Consider the following 26,170-nt stretch of genomic DNA (forward strand, 5'->3'; position numbering starts at 1 on the left):
AGTCTTAAGAGACTCTATTTGATTATTAACAGTTTTTTAAAGCCGTTGAAAAGCAAATAGAGTTTCTGAAGGGAATATGACATTTGCTTGCGTTACAGTTACGTTACATGTTGCGTTACCTTGTTTTTTTTTTTTGACTCAGGGCAATATAACTTACAATGTTATTCAAAATTTATCATTGCTATGTAGTTTAAGCAGTATTTAAAATCCATTTTATTATTAATATTTTCTGAACTAAGCTCACTTTTGAACTACAAAATATTTCGTTATTTTAATGACATGTTTAATATTTGATTTCAGTTTTTCTTCATTTGATATGACAATTAAAAAGAACATAAAAAAATATTTTGCTAAATTTTACTGGAAATTTTTGACCGAATATATCGCATACCATTTTATAAACTAATGATATTTTTTTAAATTATATATTTAAAATTATTAAATTATTTGTTTCAATTAATTTGCTCTTAAATAACATGCTGCGCCACCATTCATAATGTCAAAAAGTTCGTCAAGTTTCTTGTGTGTGGTGAAAGGCGACAAGAAAAGCAAGCAGCCGCAAATTTTACAGCTTGTAATTTATGTATTATCAAGCTCATACAACAGGTTAGTGTATCTTTATCACCATTCTCATCGCATTAACTACATTTTTAATATTACGTCGCTATTAGCCAAACTTTCCCGAACTGCCAGCATTCAAACTCGGTGGTAGAGTTCCGACTGCTCCATCAAATACAGAGAATTAAGAAAATACAGAGAATGGTGCCGTCCATTATTGTCCCTCAATTATTGTCACCACAAGCCGCAACAAAACCTGCACCACTCGTCCCACATTTCCATCATCTCGACGGTGGTCAATAGCTGTACGCCGGCCGCCTACAGCCACCGAGATAGCCTCGCTCTCTAGTGCGATACTGATGAACCTGCGGCGCAAGAGCACACAAGCATTTGGTGGCGGCGGCTGTGACATGATGATGCACTTTGGTGGATATGGTGCACGAAAAGGATTTCCGCAAAAGGCATCCGTTTGGACACTGATATCGACCGACGCCAACGGAGACAGTAACAACAACAACCATCCATCCGGACAAGAGGCGGATCTCAGTTGTATAAAAATAGCATCAAGGTGCACCAGGATCGTGAAACACGGGTCCTTATCGATACAGCCCTTATCGGCATAGATGGCATGGGAATGCCGCGTACAATGAGGCCGCACCAAGGCGCCCCGAACAATACCAGGGCTCTTTTACGTACCGAAGTTGCGCAGTGACATCGGGGTGTCTTCACCGAGTCGGATCATTTGCGGGACGACAGTGACAAATGTTGTCCCACCTAAGGATCCAACCAATATGATGAATGATTATTATAATAAAAACAAATTTCATTAATTTATTTCATGAACAAATTAAAAAGGTAGCTTAACGAAAAAATAGAAATAAGATGACTAAAATGAACAAAAACATAATGCCATCCCTGTCGATTTTTTCGTTAATTTTGATCCTTTTCGTTAAAAATACCGACTAAATTTTAAAATTTAACAGCACATTGACGAAGCCAGGTAAGCGTTACCGCAGAACTCCACACAGCATAACACGGAACGTAACATAACAACTGACAGCTGCCATACGCTTCACAAAACGAATTTGAGCCGGTCTGGTGGTACAGTCGTCAACTCGAACGACGTAACAACATGCCCGTCATGGGTTCAAGCCCCGAATAGACCGTGCCCCATACATAGGACTGACTATCCTGCTATGGTAACAATAAGTCACTGAAAGCCAAGCTCACTTCACGAGTGAGCAGGCAAGCCTTGACCGACAACGGTTGTTGTGCCAATGAAGAAGAAGAAGAAAGCTAAAAGTAATACTTTTAGGCATACTTTTCACGGTTTCTTAACAGGATTGTGCTACTTGGGAAGCAAATATGCCATAGCACGCGATTGAGGTTATGTGTCAAAAAAAGTCTGAATTTCGTACACTGTTTCATTGGAAAAATCTTACACGAAATTTCAATCAAAAACGCAGCCGAAAGTGCCATTTTTACTCCTTTGGGTAGTGTCCCAAATAGCCAGCTCGTACTTTATAGCTGATTTGGGGCAGTTTCACGAAAAATCATTCCGATGTCGTACTTTGTGGGTGATTAAGAGATAGACGGTAGTTTGCGGAGCTATGGAACTTTTAAGAAGCACATGGTACTCTCAGGAACCTTGTTACTGATTAACCTGATGTGTATGGTTCGCGATGGAACTTGAAGGCTTGTGAAGAACGTGTACCGAACTTGGTGGAACTTCAGAGCTTTTTAATGTATGACATCGATACAAGGTGGCTCTTGTCAAAGCGTCTAAGACTGCAGCCGTCAATCATCTCGTTGCTGCTGCCCAAGCTAGATAATTTAATTGAAGAAGGAATATTAAGTGAAGTGATTGTGAGTTTTTAGTAAACTATGTAAAATTATGTGAAATACAAGAGCTTTTCATTGATGATGCCTTGCTTGAAAATAAAACGCAAAGAAAAATAATCCCTGGCACCGTGGCATAAGGAAGCTGCTTAGGCGCTATTTGAAAGACTCGCATGGATCTTTGATGCTGTTTATCTACGATGCGGCAAAAAGCGAATTCGAGCAGCGAGCTTTAGCATGCCAAAATTAGCTGCTTAAGAAATTTTGGCTATTTGGGGGCTTATCTTTCAGTGACATATTTTTGACCATAGCAGGAAAGTCCGTATGGCGAAAGGAATACGTAAGGAGGCACAGTCCATTCGGGGCTTAAACCAATGATGGGCATGTTGTTCATTTGGAATATGCTAACCCATGAATACACATTCATAAATACAAAAATGCACACAAAACACACCTCAATTCAACTGGAAAACAAACTACGTTTAGCCTACTAAGATTGTTAATTTGACGATGAATCCAAGATCTGACATATAATCTTGAAAATTTATGCGCAATCTTGGCGCAATCTGAAATTGTATGGAATTTGACGTTTATATAAAAGGGTTGCCTACGCCAAATGACATATGTTTTGATAAAACGAATATATGAAAGATTAGAAAGATTATGTTGGGTAAATTTCTTCCAGTAAATATCTTTTGGAGAATACTGGAGAAGTAATTGCAGTCTATGTATTCTGATAACCACATTGTTTGCCATTCCTTGAACACGAATCACTACCGTTTGCAACGGTCCTGCTGCAAGAATGAAAAGTTAAACAGGCATAAAACAGCATAGTACATTGTAGCATATCTACAATACACAACTTATTACAATACACACTATCAGCTATAGACACATTGTAACACACTTTGGAAAGCCAAACCACACCATTGTAACACATTCATTATAACACATTCAGCAAATCAGATCATACCATAGCAACGCAACCGGAAGAGTTCAGGCTGTCCATTCAAACAAATAACAGATGTGACACACTTATCAAAAACAACCGAAACGCACAACATAAGCAGGAACAGTATGTAACCCAAAGCAGGAACAGTATATGCATTAAACCCAAAACAGGAACTTAGTGACAAGAACCATCGTTCTTGTCGACAAAAGACAAACGTAACTAGCTGAGTGAAAACAATAACTTTCCAACATAAAACCCGGAACCAAATGTGTGAAACTCTTAACTTCATTTGAGTATAAATAAAACCAATTCCAACCGTGGCAAGTCAGTTTCGTTCGGACTGTCAAGATAGGACATTACGCTGCCCAAAAATCTTCGCCTTCCAACTTATTTCAAGAGTTTAGTTATGTCCCCCTACCCAAGGTAAGGCCTCTAAACTCCAACGTTTCCAGTAAGGGAAACCTCCTAAAGGTTTCTATGATCGCCTGGACGATCAAGTGTCGAAAAGTCCGCTCGAACGAAGTTTTATTCCACCTCGGCTCATGTCAGCGAAACACTGACCTACCGCGACGGTACTCGAAGTACAGTTGTACGATCATCACATTACAACATGTTTCACATGTACAGTTCAATTAAACACTGAAAGTAAAATGAAACATCGAATCATCACACACTGGTACAATATGCATACCATCCTTTGCTTATAATCTTATTATCGAACAAATAATTTTTGCAATCAGGAGCAACAAATGAATTCAAAACAACAAAAAAGACTCCCATTCGCTCCATAGCAACGACCATAAACAATGTTTAATTTAACTGTCAAAAATTTCCCATGACTTTCTGTCAATTTGTTCTAAACGCATCGACCTGTTCTCTTTCAAGGACCTTGGATGAAACACTGCAATCTCGCAGCAGATGTCGTCTTTTTTAACCGTAGTTTATTTTGGCGGCTTTTATTTGCGATGCCACCCAATGTTTGCTTTGTTTACGTACCGTCGTCACTATTTACAGCCAAATTACACATTGTAGCAGAATCTACAAAGAGCAAATCGAATTCATTTGTAGAGGAAAGCGGGGTAAAAGGGGCATGTTAAGCAGTTTACTGAATATTCCTTTGAATATGCCATAAAACACAATTTTTCTTTCATTATTGTATGCCTCCACTATTTATCTATGGATTAAAATTGCCAAATAGAATGAAACAAACTTAAAAACATTAAAATATTGTAAAATAAAAGTTGATGTTTTGCGAGAAGCCTTTTTGACACGCGGATTGAAATGAGCATAGCCCTGGGGCAAAATGGACATATGTAAACAAACTGGGAAACTTCAAAACACTGGGGCAATTGGGCCAGCAATTGTAACAGTAGCCGGCATCGCGAATAAATAAACACATTTCAACAGTCGTTTAAAGTTCATTTTGGTTTAAACGAGTTCATTTGTTGTTCATTCCTGTTAAAATAAACGATCGTCAAAACAGCTAACGACTGCTCGATATCGCATATAGGCAAACACGGAGAAAAGAATCGAGAAGTACAATTAAACGACTGTTAATTTGCATCGCATACGCTCTTGACAGTCGTTTGTTTAACGACAGCATATGACCAGTCGTTAAAATTAACAAATGAACTCAATGCGATCGCGATGCCAAATTCTAGCAATTTTTAACGACTCTGGTTAATTTTGAACGACTGTTAATTTTAAACCGATTCTTTCGCGATGCCAGCTAGTGTTAGTGTTCGTGCAGAACTACATTGCCGAGCTTTAAAAAACAATCGCTCACCCGATCCATCGTCATGGATCGTGGTAAAAAGCGACGTGGAAGACCACCAAAAGCATCAACAATATTTGCAACAACATTCCCTTAGCTACACTCTCTCCATTTGTTGTCACGCTCCTTGTTTTATATCACTCTTTCTCTTTCTTTGTCACCGCTCATTATCCCAAGCGGCATCGCTGAGAGAGAATTGAGCTTTTCCCGTTGTTTCCCCCCCTGACATACCCACGAACGGTGTGTTTATTTCTACGCGATGCGTTATTCTCTGTTGTTGTTGATGTGGATGTGCCAGATTATGAAGGCTTTCAAAAGTTTGTTTCCTTAAGGTTGATGGGACGTATAATGATATAAAGATAATTATATTAACAACTTATATATAGTATATTATATATGTTATAATATAATATACCATATGAATAAATGTATATATAAGTATATATATATATATATATATATATATATATATATATATATATATATATATATATATATATATATATATATATATATATATATATATATATATATATATATATATATATATATATATATATATATCTATATATATATATATATATATATATATATATATTTATATTATATATTTATTTATATCTGAAGCGGTTCCAAATTGTTTGGAAAAATGCTTCGGTCAGCCGTCGCCAGGTGCGCTAGTGAAACTCAAAATTACACCAGAGAGTACGATCAATGTAGCCCGGCCTTTATGGCAGCGCAAACTGCCACCGCCCACCTGTGTGCGTGAAATGCGCTGGTTCACACGCTTCCAAATCCTGTCCGCTTAGCGTAACTACTACTAGCCCAGACGGTAAAATAGCGCCGACAAAGCTGCGCTGCGCGACCACCACACAGCCAATTATTCAGGCTGTCCTACACTAACTAAAGCAACTAAAGCGCCACCTAAGACGAAAAGAATTCAAATACAACGAAAACAGTTTCCCCTCAATAGGAAATCCGCCCAAGCCAAGCCAAGTGCCGATTAACTATTCAAATGTGTTCAATTCAAAGAAAAAGACTTCTACAGGAGATTTCGACATAAATTTTGAAGAAATAGGCCAAATTGTCGAAGACGTATTTACACATTTAAGCGAATGTCGCAACAAAAAAGATTTAATTTCCGTAATAGTACAGATAACAGCTAAATATTGTTTCTCGAATGGCAAATAAAAAGGGTTTAAAAATCATGTATTGGAATGCCAATGGCATAGCCAGCAAACAGCATGATTTTTTCAATTTCATGTATGCAAATAAGATACAAATAACAGCTCTGAATGAAAAATTCCTTAAATGTAATATGCGTTTTTCACATTGCAATTATATTATACATAGACTAGATAGAGAGACTACAACAAAAGGTGGTGTAGCTATAGCAGTCAGTAAAAATATCACCCATAAATTACTTCCTTCATTCAAATTAAAATCACTAGAAGCCATAGACATACAGTTACAAACTGATAGAGGAAAAATAAGTATAATATCAGTAGATAATCCTGGAGCAAACAGAGATTGTGAGAGTTTTAAAGCAGACGTTAACCTATTGAGTGCTATCCCAAACAGTTATTTCCTTTGTGGCGACTTTAACGCTAGACACAGGCTATGGAATTGCCATCTTTTGCCGATGACTTTGCGATTAGTTCCTCTGCCAAATGTCCAAGAAAAATTATAAAAAGCCTAAACAAAGGACTAAATGACTATGCAAGATACTGCAAAACATGGAAGCTGAAAGTAAATGAATCTAAAAAGAAGCTATTTTTTCTCGCGTTGCACAAGCAGAAGAAAATTACCAGATAGAAAATTAAACATTAATAATAATGAAGTGGAATGGAAAAATGAAATTAAATATTTGGGGGTTACACTCGACAAAAGGTTAACATTCAAAAAACATATTGAAAATAGAATACTCCCTGCAACAAAAACCTCATTATCTCTATATAGCTTTACTAGCAGGAAATCAAAACTAAACTTAAAAAATAAGCTTTTGGTTTATAAAGAAATCCTACGACCTATATTATTTTACGCATACCCAGTTTGGGAAAAAATGCCTCTTCGCACTTAAAGAAAATCCAAGTGTTCCAAAACAAATTTCTTAAACGAATCCTTAATTTACCACTTTGGCATAGTACTAGTGACATTCAGCAAAGAACAAATATGATAAAAATAATACAATATGCTGATCTACTACTAGAAAAGTATAAAACAAATTGTACGTCCAGCCCGTGGCGATTTGTAAATAGGTTATATTAAAGTAAATAGACTAGATTATAAATTTATGTAACAGAGGAAAGATTAGTGTAGATAAGGTTGAGGCTAGATTCTCTTTCGTTATCATTTTTTCTTAGACTATAAGTCCTAATTGTGACCAGGGTTTTTTCAACAAACGTTTCCCTGCAGAAGAACTCCACTCTAACGCGATGGCTCAAACATTATCTATATCATGACGTATAAACTGTTAAATTTATCCAGTATATTGTGTAAAAGGCAAAAAAGGTCTAATATCAATTAGAGCTCCACTATATTGTAATTAAAAATAGTAAACAATGAAAAATAAATAATAATAATAATAATAACAGCCATTTTTCTGTGGATTTTTTTGTAGACTTTTTTATTATAATTAACCCGTTTTTATGAATTAAGTTTTCCAATACCCCTATTCCAGGCAACCGGGGTAGCCCGGGTAGCCAGCTCTATGGAGGCTTATAACTTTTGAATTCATAATCCAATATTGGGGGCCTTCACCATTCTAGTTCGTTTTTTGTATGGAGTTTGACAGTTGGAGGCTGAAATCATGTAAACACTCCATAAAAAACCACACACAAAACTAGCCTGCAATTTTCAGTCTAGATTATTCTAGCATCAAAGCTAGAATTAGATTCAAGTACATGTTCGAAAAAAAATGACAAAACACGGTGTTGTTTACATTTATCCCAAGGTGCATTAAAGAGATCAGGTGGTGGAATCTGGAATCAAAGTGTTTGTAGTCCAGGTGGTCTCATAGCATTTTTTTATAACCAATTTTGAACATCACTTTTTGACAGAACGGGTGAAAACTTTTGCTCCAACAAGCTTTCTGGAGGCTTGACGAATACTCAAAACACTCTTACAATCTTCATTCAGAAGCAGAAGCGATAAAAATCAGCCTTCTAAATTCATACACCTTGGGATAAGCCCACCTGTATATTATACACGCTTAGATAGCTGCTCGAAAACTGCTATACAATGCAAACAGCTGACAGGCTGAAATTTCAGCCTACGAACTTCAAACGGAAAGGGCCCCATTGCACAATGGGCATTTGCCGGGATGAAATTCAAAAAATCAACTTTGTAATAGCGGAATTCCAAATAATAGGTTTTAATACTAAGGGTTAAACTAAGAAAAATACCAAATATGAGCTCTGTATCTTTTCTGGTTCTCTAGAAAAGGCCTCTCAAAGTCGAGACTTGTTAAAAAAACGCAGAATTTTTTTCACTTTTTAGGAAAACTTTGAACCTTTGTAACTTTTTCAAATATGAACCGATTTTGATAAGTTTAGACATTTTAAAAAGGATATTTAGTCAGCTTTATTAATACATTAAAGGTTTTGAGTTAAGGTAATTTCATGCAAAAATATACGATAATAACTAAAAAAAACTTCTCGAAAATTTTCATCATTTTAATTTTTGACTTGATGCCATTATGGAAGTGGCGTAGAGTGGCGTTGTCTCATATATGTGACATAATAGTGTAATATATATACTATCAATCTATGAAGAAATATTCTGCGAAAGTTTGCGAACGCGAATTTTATTGAAGTTTTTTCACATCAACTTTTTCTAAAAACAGACACATGCGTAACTAGGCGGCTCCATAGGTGCCTAGTGTAGCGTATTTAGTGTATTCTACAAAAATATATTCTACGTGCTTTTGATTACCTTTAATTTCCATTACGAAGCTGTGTATCTTAGTTTCAGCTCATGCACTTATCTAATATGTAAATTTCTATTCTAACCTAACTTTATTATTAAATATAATGAAGCAAATCAGAACCAAATACCTTTTGGTCCTGCTCCAGATTATAAACGGATGTAAGGAAAATAATTCTAAAATTATACGCATAACAGGAAAATGTTATGAAGGCACCAGCATCTATTGCCGTTTTGGGAGAAGAAAATCCCAAAAGTTATGACAAACTAAATATAAGGATAGAGGGAGTATGCTACAAAGAATATTTTGCAAGAAAGAAAATGCATCCAGAAGGACATTTTGTATAATGAGCTGTATTCCTCTCATTCGTTAACCAGTTTAATATCAGTAGCTACACGCACTAAAATAAAGACAGAGTTTAACTTTACAAACGAAGTAAATTCTTTGTTTGTTGCTATCGTTGAATTTTGGATAGTTGTAAAACCAAGAACATCGGATTTTTAGTTTTATTACCCCTTCTGAAGGCAGTACAGGACTTGGAAAAGTATTGGATGAATATTCAAAGACAAACAATATGGGCTGCTTTTCATTACGAATTTGAGAACTACTTTATTTCAATGTACTTGCTCTATCTAATTATTTAAATGCATTTATTCATGTCTTTAGAAATGTGAACTAGACGTCAGAAGCTTGTAATAGCATCCACCTAAGTTGTGTATGTACATTTTTAATATTCGTACTACCTGTGAGTAAAAGTGATGAGAATTTGCTACAATTGTCCTATACAAAGCAGAAAATATTATTTTATTCAAAATATTATGTTTTGTTCATATATTATGGAATATTACAGTATATTTTAAAATGGTTTATACTATTAGAAACAACAAATACAAGAAAAAAAGCACACAAAATTAAAATACAAAAGTAAAGATCCCTTAAAACACTATTTTATGAAGTACCACCGGGTGGTATGGACTTGAACTACATATAAAATGTTATTTACTATCATAACACTTTACTACAAACGATAAAAACTAATAATTTCTGCAAAAATAATTTTATCCCGAAATTTGTTCTAAACTGCCCATTGTGCATTGATGCAATATTCTGATGAAAACTAAATAAACTAATGCAGTTTCTATAACTATACATAGATTGGTTCAACTTGCTACCGTTTTTTAGCTATAGCTTTTCAAAGTTGACAGGATTGAAAACAAAAATGCAAAATGTAAAAATGATTTTTTTAATATTTAACAAAATTTTCACAGCAAAATGGCTCCACAAGTTTTGAGAACCGTATGTTACACGAACATACCAGCCTTATAAAATCTGACAGATAGGCGAGATAATCGCCTATTTCTTTTTAAGAAGAAATATTTTTTTATCAATTTGCAAATCAAATTATTTATTTCACATAGTTTCTTCTTCTTTGGCTCAACAACCGATGTCGGTCAAGGCCTGCCTGTACCCACTTGTGGGTTTAGCTTTCAGTGACTAATTGATTCCCCCATAGCAGGATAGTCAGTCCTACGTATGGCGGCGCGGTCTATTTGGGGATTGAACCCATGACGGGCATGTTGTTAAGTCGTACGAGTTGACGACTGTACTACGAGACCGGCTTCACATAGTTTATGCAAAATAAAATACAAAACTCATTTCTCGACACGAGTTTTCACACAAATCCACCGGAAAAAGTAAAAATAATCGATTCGCGCTACCGCGAAAATCTCAGCAATACCGAAGTTGGGTATCTCTGCGAAACAGCAGGCGCGATTGGAGGCGCGGAAGATTTGACAGCTCTACTGTTCTACAACTGTTATAAACAAGGCGCGAATTTCGCGATACCGCGACAATCTCGGTTCGTCTATTTCCAGCCTAACAAAATTGACAGCTCAAGTGATACGCGATTTTCGCGGTACCCCGACGATCTCGCCCAGTCAGACAAATCGGATTTAATTTATCCGTATCTTTCCGCTAATATACCGCTAATTTAAGAGTAATTTAATGGTAAATTAGCTGTCATTCATTTATGTTGTGTTTGTAACTTTTTCTACTTTATTACACGTATTAACAACATATAAAATAAATAGTAAAACACGATAGAGAATACACTTTAAAATGATACCAGTACGGTGGCCGCGCACCAGCCGCACCGAGCGCCCCTGCCGAGAGCTTCTGCTCGATCGGCTCGCAAACACACTCTGCTCGGCGCTCAGCACACACTAAGCCTTGCGCTGCTTAGTGTGTGCGACAGTGTGCGTGACACACTGTCGTCCCCCTGGACGTTGACCGGTGGCAGCGCAACTGCCACGGCAGGTCCAGGGGTCGGCACGGCTGCCCACAACAATTTGCCCATTGGAGCATTTTAGATAGATCCTATTCCTTCTTCTATGTTTTTTTTTTCGGCCAAATTGTTAATCAATAACATGAAATGTATTATATTACAATTTAATGGTTATACTTCATCAATTTCCTTAACTTAAACAAACGACAATAATCCCAAACAAACGATAACAATGTTTTTTTAAGCAAACTTGACTTGAACAGCCGCATCACCCGGAGAAGGTGATGAACAATTAGCACTATTAAACGCAATTTCTCGGCTGCAGGGTGGCCACTCGAATCAGGATTTTAAATTCCCGTTTTTTTCCGGTTTACTATGCTTCGATACTTCAATTCCAAATTATTATATCATACGTTTTCAAAAATCGTTATCTAGAGGATGTTAAGTAAACACGGGCATTACGGGAAAGACGGACACTTGTCAATAAACTGGATACAAGTTATTAGTGAATTATTCAACAGTATAGTATCTAATCTGGAGGTGTGACAACACATTTGAGAACCATTTTTGGCATAATTTCTATCAAATTTGTACAAATAAATTTTCAATCGTGCGCTCGTTTGTAGATCTAATTTGGCTACTATGGATCTTAAGCTATTTAAATATGCATTCTTTATATTTTCGGAAGTGTAAACTAACGTGTAAAGAATTTACCCCGTGACAAAGATATTTTCCATCTGCTATCAATTGTTGATTAACAGATGTCATCACACAACCTTAAAAAAGGGTAACCGGAAGTCATGGACCATCCAGCCACTGGAGAAAGCATACAAATCTGCGAAGAACGGATTTCCTGTTAAACAGAAGCGATGCATTATGCTGTTACTCGCACGACGCTGATGATGCACCTTACGAATAGATACAGAAATCAACCATCAGTGCCAGTGTGTGTAAGGATATTGACATGTACCAATTGTTGGAAGTCATGCCGAAGAACCGTGTTCCTATAAACCCTGTTCCTCTGAACGGTGTTTCCACGCCATAATATGGCTAAGACATTGAACTGTGTTTTAGCTGTCATCGAGCCGCGCTGACAGCTTCCGTGTGTGGATTATAATAGACAAGAATAAAACGTGGATTTGCGCAGCAGAACAAATTGGTTTGTCCTCCTTTGTATTTACTCAGCGAATGGTTAACATTGACTGCGTTCAACAGGTTATGGGCCCAGCAAGTTGACTCAAAACAAGAGTATTACATTCAGCTGAAAGATTCGGCCGAGAAGAGCCGGATAGTGATTTCTTTTCACACTGTAAAATCAGTGCTACTACGACGTGAAAAATGAGTGAGACAAAATTCACAATCGATAAGCTAAATGGGAGCAACTGGCAAACATGGAGTATTCGGATAGACATGCTTCTGAGTCGCGAAAATTTGTGGGATGTTGTAGAATCACCCATTCCCCGAGAAAGCGAGCGCACCCCGTTTTGGAAGACAACAGACCGAAAAGCAAAGGCCACAATAATATTACCAATCGACGATAGCCAATTACCACTGGTGAAGAATTCCGTGTTTGCACACGACGTTTATGACAAATTGAAAACATACCACCAGAAAACGACACGATCTGTTTGAGTATCTCTTTTAAAGAAATTATGTGCGACAAACCTGGCAACACAAGGTAACGTGAAAGACCACCTGCGCATTTTCGACGATGTATTCGACCGCCTCGAAGCTGCAGGTACAGCATTAGATAAAGATACAAAAGTGTGCATGTTATTGCGCAGTTTACCAGCTTCGTATGATGGTTTAGTTACAGCGTTAGATAGTCGTTCAGACAAAGACATATCTCTTGAAGGAGTAAAATCTAAACTCATCGATGAATATAATCGTCAAATGGAAAGACGAGAAGGTGAATCTACTAAAACTGAAAAGGCTATGCGGTCTGCTGAGGGTAAGCCATTCAATAATCAATTAGGAGGTGGGGTACGCACATGCCATTTCTGCAAGAAACCAGCTCATTTCAAGCAGAATTGCAAGAAGTTTTTGGCTATCAACAGGATCTATAAACGGTGGGTTATATTTTCTAGACGAGGTAGAAACCTCGATGACTGCATTACTGGTAAAACACAAAGCAGATTGTCAACATCAATGGCATAGACAGCTTGGGCATCGTGACTGGTCAGCGATTGAGAGAATGTATAGAGAAGATCTAGGAACCGGAATAAGGGTGAGTGATTGTGGTTTAAGAATAACATGTGAATGTTGCATGAAAGGTAAATCATGTAGATCTCCTTTTCCAACCGTCTTTGATAGAATATTAAACAAAATTCTTGATTTAGTGCACACCGACGTATGGAGGCCATCAAAAACTGAAACACCCAGCGGTAACCGTTACATGATGCACATTACTGATGATTTCAGTAGATATACAGTTACATACTTAATGAAAAACAAATCTGATGCAGTAGAAAATATTAAAGAATATGTACGATGGGTAGAAAACAATTTTGGACGTAAGCCTCGGGTTATTCGTTCAGATGGTGGTGGAGAATTTAATAATACAGAGCTACGTAAATTTTATAAAGAAGAGGGTAGTACACCACACCATATTTACCTCAGTCCAATGGTGTGGCTGAACGTAAAAATAGAACTATCACTGAAATGGCTACCTGTATGTTGCTGGATACAAACATAGACAAGCGTTTCTGATCCTAAAACACCTTATGAATTGTGGTGGGGTCGAAAGCCAGATTTGAGTCATATTCGCCTTTTTGGAAGTCAAGCGTATGTACATATACCCGATGTAAAACGAAGCAAGCTCGATCATAAAGCCCGAAAACTAACGTTCGTTGGATATTCCTTAGAACATAAAGGATATCGTTTTGTTGATTTAGAAACTGATGAAATCACTATAAGCCGAGATGTTCGTTTTATTGAAGATAAAGAAGAAACTTCGGAAGAAGTTAATATTGAATCATTGTTGGAGGAGCCATCAGAAACCAGTAATGATCAAACGGTTAAGGATGATTCTAATGATGAATTCACGGATGCTGGAACTGATATTCAAACAACTAAAGAACAGTAACCACCAGAAAAGAGAAAAGTAAAACTACCTAAACATTTAAACGATTATATCCTTGATTTAGCCATGGGAGTAGCAGCTTGCGCGAAAGAAGAACCAGTTAATTACCGCGAAGCAATGAAAGAACCAAATTGGAAAAATGCGATGGAAGAAGAAATTAACTCTCACAAACAAAACAATACTTGGGAACTCGTACCATTTCCAAAGGATAAAATGGTAATATGTTCAAAATGGGTTTTCAAAATCAAAAAGAATCAAGATGATGAAATAGTTAAACATAAAGCCAGACTGGTCGCGCAAGGCTATAAACAACAATATGGACTGGATTCTCAAGAAGTGTATGCACCCGTTACCCGTCACACTACCTTGCGAACTTTTCTCGTAATTGATTGGAAGCAAAAGCTAACAGTACGTCATTATGATGTCAAAACAGCATACCTTAATGGAATATTAAAAGATGAAGTATATTATTATTATTATTATTATTTATTAATCTTCAACGGGCCGTATGGCCTAATTAAGATGTAACAGTTCAATAAAAAAAAAATACATATCAAAAACAAGATTTGCAACGCAATTCACTGCGGCCACGGCAAAAGCCGGAGACGTTCCTTGAAGCACTGAGTTGAGATGTCGAAGTCGAAGCAATCCGAGACAGTGTTGAAGACAGCCGACATGCGGAACATAGGGTCTGACCGACCAGCACTGGAACGAGGTTGAGCGAGTCGTAGAGTTTCTCTAGACCTAAGTGTTCGGGATGGTGCATAGATATCGACTCGATGCAACGAAGGGGATGAGTCGATAGAGCCATTTAGCAATCCAGCGATGAAAGAACACTGTGCATTGCGTCTTCTAACCGAAAGAGTTTCAAGGCCTAGAAGACGGCACCGCGCAGCATACGGAGGAAGATTATTGCGATCCTGCCAGGGAAGTAGGCGTAGGGCATATCTCGTGAACTTACGTTGAATCGCCTCAAGTCGAGCAATTGAAGAAGCGGTAGTTGGGCTCCAGACTACGCACGAATATTCCAGAACCGAACGAACGATGCAGTTGTACACAGCTTTGATGCACATGGGGTTGCGGAATTCATTAGTTGTCCGGATAACCACGCCAAGTAATTGATTTCCTCTGGCTACAACGTCATCGATATGCTGTTTAAAGTTCAAACTAGAGTCAAGCAAAACGCCCAGGTCTTTGGCATGATTCTGTCGATTAACTGCAGTGCCGTCTATGAGGTAGGTACCAGTGACTGGGCTCCTGCATCGACTAAAAGACACACAGTAGCTTTTCTCGTTGCAGATAGTCAGTCCATTACGCTTGCACCACGAACAGAAAATTTCGATGCAGTCTTGCAGCAATGTACAATCACCTGTGTTGTGAATAGGCGCAAAATGTTTGCATCGTCGGCAAACAGACTGATACTGTCGGGAGGTAGAGCGAGGGTAACATCGTTGATGAACAATATGAAGAGAAGCGGGCCAATATTGCTTCCTTGTGGCACACCCGAGCTGCTGACTATTTCTTTGGACATGTGCTTATCAATTTTCACGATGTATGTGCGATTAATTAGGTACGACTTAAGCCACTGTACGAGCGGGCTGGGAACTCCTAGCTTATCGAGTTTAGCGAGAAGAATTGCGTGCGGAAGAGAGTCGAATGCTGCTTTTAGATCGGTATAAATTGCATCGACTTGAGCTCCGGCATCAATTTGACTAGTGCAATAGGTTACAAATTCAACCAGGTTCGTGGTAGTCGACTTTTTTTGGCCCGAATCCATGTTGATACGGACTTAGGTAGCTGCGGCATGCATGTAGCAGATTTTTGTATATCACTAGTTCGAACACCTTGGCAATGGCACACAAGGATGTAATACCCCGGTAGTTGATGGCATCTGTCCTGTCGCCCTTTTTGTAAATAGGAACCATCCAAGATTTCCTCCATGCTTTGGGAAAGTAGCCATTGGCTAGCGATGCATTGAACAATTTTGCAAGGATAGGTGCTACTGTCGTTTGACAGCGTTTCAGCACGGTAGAAGGAATACCGTCGGGTCCAGGAGCGAAGGAAGGCTTTAGTTGCGCTAGGGCAGATAAAACGATCTCAAAGTCGATGAAAGGAGTGCTCATGTTAATTGCGCCAGCCGGAGTGTTGACGAGAGCAGCATCAATGGTATCGGTATCATTCATGGCCGGTGAAAAGCAATCTGCGAAGCGATCCGCGAAGAGATTGCACATTTCATTAGTGTAGGCACTTGTTGCTCCTTTGTACGTAATGGATTTCGGTGTATGCGTGGATTTTGTTTTGCTGTTGTAGAAGCGCCAAAACGAGTCAGGCCACCTGCAGAGGTTACGTTGAATTTTACTCAAATATCTGCGATATCGAAACCTGTTATAGCTGCAGTATAAAGAGTGCGTGTCAAAGTAGATCGAGCGAGATCTTTGGCAGCGGCGCGTTTGGTACTGACGATAAGCAGCTCTTTTTACACGTTTGAGTCGTTTGAGTGTGCGGTCCGCCCAGGGGGTTAGGTTTAGGACGCTGAACTGGGACGCATACAACAAAGGCTTGCAGCATGAAGGACGAGAATGAACATACTGCTTCGTCAAGTGAAATAAAATTGGAACAATGAAAGCTATTGTTAAACATTGATATCATGTCGTTCAGTTTCACATAGTCAGCTTTAGCAAAGTTATAACGATAAAATGCGGTTGTCGTCGAGTTTTGTCGAGTCGTCGAATTGCGTCGGGTCGACGAGTTAATACGTATATTGAAGTCTAACGCCGGATGGTAGGAGTCAAGAGGTTCAAGCGGAACAACACTTGGAAAGACAGGCGAACACAATTTAGCTGCAGCATTGTTAGCGTAGAGCAGGTCAAGCATGCGTCCGTGCGAATTATTGATGTGATTAAGTTGCACTAATCCGTTAAATTTAAATCCATCCACAAAGGTGTTGTTGGCCAGTGAGCGCGCAATTGGTTCATAGTGCGTGATTGATGAGTATGCTGGCGAGGACGAAGGATCAGCTGTGGACCAGCTTATGCTAGGCTGATTGAAATCGCCAATAACAAACAGCAGATCCGAAGGCTTCAGTGTGAGAGTGAAGCTGCTGATACAATCATGTAGAGAGCGAAGAGTGGATATCTCGGAGCTAAGCTGCGGTGGAATGTATACTACCATGACGTACAGATGTGCGTTATTACAGGCGACGCGCACACAAATATACTCGAGAGAACGATCACGGGATGGTAATTCTATCGACTCGCATGCGTTAGAAACGGCTAGCAAAACACCACCACCGCGAGCTAGAGCCGCTGAGAGAGCGATCACAGCGGTAAACAGAGAAGTTGTTGTTGAAGAGAAGAGCAGATGGAATGTTGTCAACAAGCCAAGTTTCCGTGAGTGCGATGAGATCGAAGTCAGCCTCCGATACAGCTAAGTGAAATTCTTTTGTTTTAGTACGCAAACCTCTAACGTTTTGATAATAGCAGCTTAAATACTCAGCGGTAGCGTTGTCATTGTGGCGGTTGGATAAAGCGGGTATATGGTAAGTCAATTGAGCTGCGTTGTCAGAGCATGAGGCTTGGCGTGTTTGTTGCGTGCAATGAGCGGAACTTCGTCTAGTTGAGAAAAAAACGATCGATTGTAGACTGGTGTAAGTGCGGAGATGAAGCACGGTGGTTTTGGGGCGGTCCAGAAACAAGTGTTGAGTTGGGTGCTTCCAAGGTATCATTCACCGGGGGGTGACACTGTTGTGATGATGTTGTTTCAGGATCAGGTGGAGTAGACGTGCGTGCGGCTAAACGGTGAGTCGTTGTTGGTGTGCGTGTGGTGTAGCGGTGTTCAGTACTAGTAGCTGGTGTGCGTGTAGTAAAGCGGTTTCGGGTGGCTATAGGAGATGAGGTTTGGTGGTCGTGTTGACGGGATTGAAAAACTCACGTACACCGATACCGACGGGCCAGGTGGATGGTGTGAGTGCCGCATCTCGAAGGATAGCCGGGACCCTCACTTTGAATGAAAGCCAATTCATGCTGTCCACACTAACCCCTCTTCTCAGCAGGCAATACGCTATAACGTCATCGGTGGATAAGCGACGCTTTACAGAAGCGACCACTTGTTCCACAGTGACGGCCGTTGATAAACGGGATAGGCGGATCCAGATCCTATCTGTGAATGGCTCACGAGGTGCAGCTTGAAGCGGTGATGATAACGGATCGGTTCCCACCAGTTCATGCGGTTGTGTAGGTGCCGGCTGGACGGCAATCGTGGTGTTGGTGTATGCGTTTGGCGATGACGCGGCACAAAGGATGTTGCCGCGACTGTTTACAATTTTGTTTACACCAGGAGATGCCGAATCCTCGATTATACGCCTCCGCTTTCTACCAGTAGCTGGTCGAGGATCAGAGTTCCGATTGTGAGGCGTGGATGCAGTTTGAAGGAGGGTAAAACCACTGCGAACTTCGGCGACAATAGGCTCAACGAGCTTGCCAATAGCTGCTACAGCTGAGTTGAGGGCGGCTTGAAACCGACCTGGGCGCCTATTTCTTTTACCGAACGGCAGCGCGGATTTTTAAGCATGTTAGTGCAGCCAATGCAGCTCCAGTGCAGGTCGACATTGGACATATACAAAATTACATCTAATTAATTACATTACATCTGACGTGTGTTTTCGAAGACGACAATTGTGAAATTGAAATGGACAGTGTACCAAAAACGGCTTGACTTGTTTGTAAGTGGTAGACAATTGTGTTTTTCAAATCGAGGATTGCTAGTAGACTGTGGACAGTTGTTAATTGGAATGGAAAACCCTGTAATGACTAAACCATTAGGTCCGCAGAAACATGACATGTTTCGTAAGATGCTGAAGTTAGAATAACTGAGGAGAGAAATTCTTCGACATGAGGAGGAGTGTTGGAAGTCATGCCGAAGAACCCTGTTGCTATAAACCCTGTTCCTCTGAACGGTGTTTCCACGCCATAATATGCACACTTAAAAATATTTCACGACCTCGGTTAAAAATACTGCCGAAATCCGACGGCTCTTTCGATTCTTGCTGATATGTCAGTTGAAAAATCCCTGTAGCCGAAAATCAGTACCATTTAAAACTGAAATATCAGTTAAATAAATATTTGAACCGAAACTCGGCAACACAACTTGCCGAGAACATACGTTAACACAGCTGTCACCGAGCTCGTCCGTCAAAATAACCGAGATTTCAGCTTTACTATTTGGATTAGCCGAGGCTCGGTATTCTATCTGTCATTCGCCATTGTGTTAATCTCGTGCTAATGAAACGAAAACCTTTCGGAGTGATGTTGTGATGCAAAATTAACAGTGTAAAAATATAAGTGAAAATGAGTCTCTCAGCGTGAAAAAAAAAACCGAGTGATAGTATCGTGCGATCGAGCACGGGTATGGAACGGGGTTGGGGCTAGGAAACTCCATCAGCGCACGCAACCGGTGCTCTTCAGAGCGTCGCTCGGAGCAGTCTCTATTGAAGGATCATATGTGGAAGCTAATCCGATTGGCTCAACCTTAGCCAGGCCGTTCAGACTTCCAGGATTCATTTCCAGTCACCTACACGAGTAAGTAAGTATCAACACTCGACCACGTAAAATCTAAACAGGGTTCACTCAGACTTGTTTCACTCTGCCCACGTTACAGAACCGTGCCTGTACCAGTGCCCGCTCCTTGCCCGGCTCATTTTCCTGTACATATACCACATCCAAACGCTGTGCCCCATCCGGCGGTTGAACCGACGCCTGTCCCTACGCTTCCCATCACACCAGAAATCTCATAAGATTAAGGTGACTTTCTGCCGTCCTGCTACAGTAAGGGGCACGATGGTGACATCATGCTGCAGAAGGTGTACACCGGCCATCATCATGGGCTCAGACTGCTATGACTATTTCTCCCAGTAAATAATATTGTTTATTTATGTTACCTAAATAAACCCACTTGATACGCAAATAAAACCACTAAAATAAAGATAAAATGTTTTTATATTTAGCCGAAATCTCGATTTGCTCTAACCGAAAATCTCGGTTAAACGTAAACGTCAAAACAAAATGTCATTAACCGAGATGTCGGCAACAGAAATTTAACCGAGATCCTTGCCGAGATCTCAGTTGTGCAGATCTCGGCAAAAATTAACCGAGATTCGGCAAAATTTTTTAAGAGTGTGGATAAGACATTGAACTGTGTTTTAGCTGTCATCGAGCCGCGCTGACAGCTTCCGTGTGTGGATTATAATAGACAAGAATAAAACGTGGATTTGCGCAGCAGAACAAATTGGTTTGTCCTCTTTTGTATTTACTCAGCGAATGGTTAACATTGACTGCGTTCAACACCAATTACATTGAAATGTACTCACCTTGGTTGCAAAACATCGCACAACTGTCAAAATGTCACAAATACGTATTGTCAAAAAGAGCACATGTTTAAGGTAGAAGAAGACAGGAAACGCGTCACCCTCAGTTCGCATTGACACGCCGTGAGCAGCAGACCAATAAAGTGCGCTTCTTAAAACATGGTGTCAGAAGTTAATCATAACTAAAAGGGAACCTGATATAAATACATATAAAGTGCTCATCGTAAAAATATGGCGTCCGATCCAAGATTACCGCAGCCGCTTGATTGTGCTAACTTAGCAAAAGAATGGCCTCGCTGGAAACAATCGATCGCTATTTACTTGCGTGCTAGTGGCAAAATAACAGAAAAGGAAGAGAACAAAGTTGCCACATTTCTATGGACAATTGGACCACGAGGTGTGGAAATTTTCAACACTCTGTACCCCGACGCTGCAAATGCTTCAAATCTCTTCGGCGAAAATGAAAGTGAGGTCGAGGACGAAGGTGTTGCCGACGCGGCTGAAGAAGAGGGAGAAGCGATGTCTCTTAAAAACGTAATTGCAGCATTTGATGAATACTGCTTGCCAAAAAGAAATGCTACAATGGAAGAGTTTAAGTTCCATAAAATTGCACAAAAAGAAAAGCAAACGTTCGCGGAATTTGAAACTGAACTACGAACGCAAGCCCAGTTTTGTGAATTTCAGTGTTTGAAATGCAACACTCCATACCCTGATCGTATGCTGCGCGACCGAATAATTATTGGCATCAACGATAAATCTCTCCAGCACAAATAGCTGGATCGACACGACGCCACGCTCAACAAAGTCGTAGAAACATGCAAACTATTTGAGATGACTTCGGAAAACAAGCAAGTGTTGGAGGAAAAGTTGAGCCTGCATGAGGTTAAAAAGGAAGAACGACAATCGGAGGAGGAGCGGCAAGTAGCAGCAGTTAATCAGAATTCGTGCTACAAATGTGGGGGAAAATTCAGCGAGAAACATCGAGAAAGCTGCCCAGCAGTGAATACGACGTGCTAAAGATGTGGTGGTGTAGGCCATTTTAGCAAGTGCTGCCGTCGCAAGGACAATGGAAATAGCTTCAGCAACCAGCGGCAACAGGAGAAACAGAAGTTTACGCAGAAACCGAAAATGGTGTCAACGGTTAACTGGAGTGACGCAGGTAAGAAATTAAGTGAGAGTCAGGGTGACAATACGTATGAGAATAATTCTAATGAAAAATGTGCTTTGTATAGAATAAATGCGACCAGAAAAGAACTTGACAATGCGGATGCATGGCGGAAAATTTACAGCGTAGGAAAGTTCAAAATATGGTTTAAGCTAGATACAGGAGCTGAAGTAAATTGCATTCCGGTGGATGTGGTAAAATCAATTGGAGCACCAATTGAAGAAGTGAAAAATACAAAAAATATGGATTACAGCTCAAATAAAATTAAAATTCATGGAAAAGTAAATCTTCACTGTGTGGACCCAGAAATGAATCGAAAATTTAATGCAGATTTTATAGTAGTGGACTCAACCTTTGAGCCATTGTTAGGTCTGAAATCTTGTGTTTGGTCTCATAACTCGTTTAAACAGAGTAAAAACATGAAATTCCCACCAATAAGACAGATTTTATAAAAAAATATCAAGACACTTTTGAAGGGTTAGGAAGATTTCCAGGAAAATGCTCAATTGTATTAGAGGAAAACTCAATGCCAACCCTCCTCTATAGAAAACGTATTCCATTAGCTTTGCATGATCGAATTAAGGAAGAACTTAAGCGCATGGAAAGTGCAAACATAATAACATATGTAGACTATCCAACTGACTGGGTTAGTAACATGCAGGTGGTTGAAAAAGCCAACGGCACCTTACGTATTTGCTTAGATCCAAAAGCCTTGAAAGAATGCATCAAGCGTGAACACTACTTAATACCTACGCAACAAGATTTATTCGGAAGATTGTCCGGAAAGCGTGTCTTCACAGTGTTGGATTTGAGTAATGGATTTTGGCAAATGGAATTAGATCAACAAAGCTCTGATTTAACTACTTTTATGACGCCATTTGGACGTTTTCGCTGGAATCGTGTCCCGTTTGGACTAAATAATGCTCCCGAAATGTTTCAACGGAAGATGGCGCAAATATTTGGCGACATTATGGGTGTAGAAATATATTTCGATGATATGGCTATTGCAGGAGAAAATGAAGACGAACATGATATTATTTTATCACAGGTTATGAAACGCGCTAAAGAAAATAATGTAAAATTTAATATGGACAAGCTACAATTTCGTACAAATCGCATCGAATTTATGAGGAACATTATTTCTAATGGAGAAGTGCATCCGTTAGAGAAAGATATTCGAGCCATAACAGAAATAATAAAACCGGAAAATGTACAAGACGTTGCTAGATTTCTCGGATTATGTAAATATCTTGCTAAGTTTATTCCAAATTTATCGAAACGCACAGCCAATTTACGAGAATTAACACATAATAATGTACAATGGGAGTGGAAAGAGGTGCATGAAATGGAAATGAAGTGTTTACTGGATACGATTTCTAATGTACCAGGGTTAGCCATATTTGACCCGAGTAAACCTTTAACATTCCAAACAGATAGTTCGAAAGATGGATTAGGCTGTGTTTTGCGTCAAGAACATGGTCCTGTTGCTTATGCGTCAAGAACTCTTACGAAGAGTGTGCAAAGATGGGCTCAAATTGAAAAGGAACTACTGGCAATAGTTTTTGCGTGTCAAAAGTTTCTCTATTTTGTTTATGGGCGCGAATTTTTGGTTCAATCTGATCATAAACCATTAGAAACACTCATTAACACTCAGGCACATTGACGATGTAACACCTAGATTGCAACGCATGTTTTTGATACTACTAAAGTATCCGGGGCTATCATTACAATATACTCCAGGAAAAGATATGCTTCTGGCTGATAGTCTTTCTAGGGCTGCCTTACCTGAAACAGGCGAACTTGTAGAAGATTTAGAACAAGTTGTACATGCCCAAGTTAACAAAGTATGTATGTCAAAAGATAATTACGATTCACATGTTAAAGCCTTAAAGAATGATGAAGACAAGTGGCCCTCATATAATCAATTAGACAATTTAAGTCAATCATTTTATAAGTATCGAGAACAGGTTCATTATGAGAACGATCTTTTATTCAAAGACCATAAACTGCTGATACCCAAAAAAACTTCAGCTAACCATTTGTAAATGGCTGCATGCACCTCACTTAGGTATTGAAAAAAACATTATCTCGAGCACGTGCACAATTTTTCTGGTCAGGCATGACTAATAATATAAAGGATTTTGTCAGTAAATGCATAATATGTGAAAAATTCCATAGGAATAATCAAAACGAGCCTCTTGTCCAAGATGAACCTCCAGAATATCCTTTTCAAAAAATTTCAACTGACATACATGAGTATGGAGGATACTACTGGTTGGTTTTAATTGACTCCTATTCGGGATTTATTTGCTCGGACCGGCTAGAAGACAAGACGTTACGCAGCGTTTGTAAACTCTTTGATCGTTACTTTGAATGTTTTGGTTACCCAACAATAATTGCGTGTGACAATGTACCATTTAACTCGAAAGAATGGGAACGTTATGCAAACAAAAATAATTTCGAATTTCAGTTTGCTAGTCCACGATACCCTCAAAGTAACGGTCTTGCAGAAAAAGGAGTAGCAATCGCTAAAAATATCTTGGAAAGATGCTATGAAATGAGAGAGGTTGATCAATTCCAGTACCGTATTCTTGAATATAACATAACACCACTAGCGAGTATGCAACTATCACCAAGCCAGTTATTTTTTGGTAGGCTTGTTAAAACGCGTATGCCAATCAATCTTCTTCTTCTTCTTTGGCGCAACAACCGCTGTCGGTCAAGGCCTGCCTGTACCCACTGGTGAAGTGAGCTTGGCTTTCAGTGACTTATTGTCACCATAGCAGGATAGTCAGTCCTACGTATGGGGGCACGGTCTATTCGGGGCTTGAACCTACGACGGGCATGTTGTTAAGGCGTACGAGTTGACGACTGTACCACCAAACCGGCCCATGCCAATCAATCAACACCTGTTAAAAAGAAATATGTTAGACGAACGAGACATTCAAAGAAGGATTTTCAAGAAGCGTGAAATTCAGAAAAATTATTGTTAGAAACTAACAAAGAAACCGAATTTTTTAGGCTTAGGCGTGGTGCCAAAAAATTAGTTTTTATTTTATGCGTTTTGTGGCTTGTTGTCTCGGCGAGTTCGTTTTACTGAAAAGGGCCGAAACTGCCGTTCGTTCCCTATTTAAACTATTTTTGTCCTATCCGCGATGCGCTTGGCTGACAGTTCGGCGGAACCCTACAACGGTTACAACAATTATTATGATAGACAGGCAAAACAATTACCCGTACTTCTTATTGGAGATGAAGTAATATTCAAAAAAAATCAAAGGAATGGCAATATGGAGTTATTGTTAAAACGTTAACAAACGATCATATATTATAAGAGACTATCAGGGAAGTCGGGCCGGTCTGGTGGTACAGTCGTGAACTCGTACGACGTAACAACATGCCCATAAAGGGTTCAAGTCCCGAATAGACCGTACCCCCATACGTAGGACTGACTATCCTGCTATGGTAACAATAAGTCACTGAAAGCCAAGCTCACTTGGCACCCAAGCTCCAGGGTACAGGCAGGCCTTGACCGACAGCGGTTGTTGCACCAAAGAAGAAGAAGAAGATCAGGGAAGTCACTTTAGACGAAATCGGAAATTCATCTCTAAAACTGTAAATATGAATGGTTCTCCGGGTGTAAATACAACTGTAGAGAAAGATATAGAGATAGAGGATGTAGAAAATAGGGAAAAAGAGAAAAAGGACGTAGGAAATGAGGATGTAAATGTTGAACAAGAAACACAAGATGAAGAGCAAGAACATCTCATCAGCGCAGAGATGCCTCTAGAACATATTACAAATTCTAATGACATGACTGAATCTTTGAGACCACAAACAAGCGGATTAGACAACCATTCTAATACCACAGAAAATATCCAGCTTGAAGATATAGAGCAAAATAACGAAACAAAAAATCCTAATCCACCAACAGAACAATCAATAAGCATCCAACCAGAACATTGCTTGAGGGTAACACGCAGTGGTCGCTCTATCAATACACCTATACGATATAGGCAGTAATTTCTTTGAGAAGAAAGCGTGTAAGGATATTGACATGTACCAATTACATTCAAATGTACTCACCTTGGTTGCAAAACCAAAGTTTATGAATATCAGGTGGTCTCGTCCCATACAAATTGACAACTAATTTCGGAATCAAAAAAATGTTCTTTTGACAGAATGGGTGAAATGAATTTCCATAGGAACCGTTCGCTGGTGTCCTCATCGATG

The 26,170-nt window shown here is 39.3% G+C and overlaps 1 protein-coding gene, 1 long non-coding RNA gene and 1 pseudogene across 4 annotated transcripts in view; 1 reads left to right on the forward strand and 2 right to left on the reverse strand.

Annotated features, from left to right (window-relative positions):
* LOC120894796 (rho GTPase-activating protein 26) overlaps nt 1-26,170 on the reverse strand; it is a 233,603-nt gene that overhangs the window by 201,809 nt on the left and 5,624 nt on the right. The window lies entirely within an intron of this gene.
* LOC120894798 lies at nt 18,026-19,125 on the reverse strand (annotated as a pseudogene).
* On the forward strand, nt 19,493-20,393 carry LOC120894803. Its single transcript, XR_005738241.1, has 2 exons — nt 19,493-19,994; nt 20,070-20,393. It is a non-coding gene; the product is annotated as an uncharacterized LOC120894803 (long non-coding RNA).

The sequence above is a fragment of the Anopheles arabiensis genome, chromosome 2 (assembly GCF_016920715.1).
Source record: "Anopheles arabiensis isolate DONGOLA chromosome 2, AaraD3, whole genome shotgun sequence".
NCBI lineage: Eukaryota > Metazoa > Arthropoda > Insecta > Diptera > Culicidae > Anopheles > Anopheles arabiensis.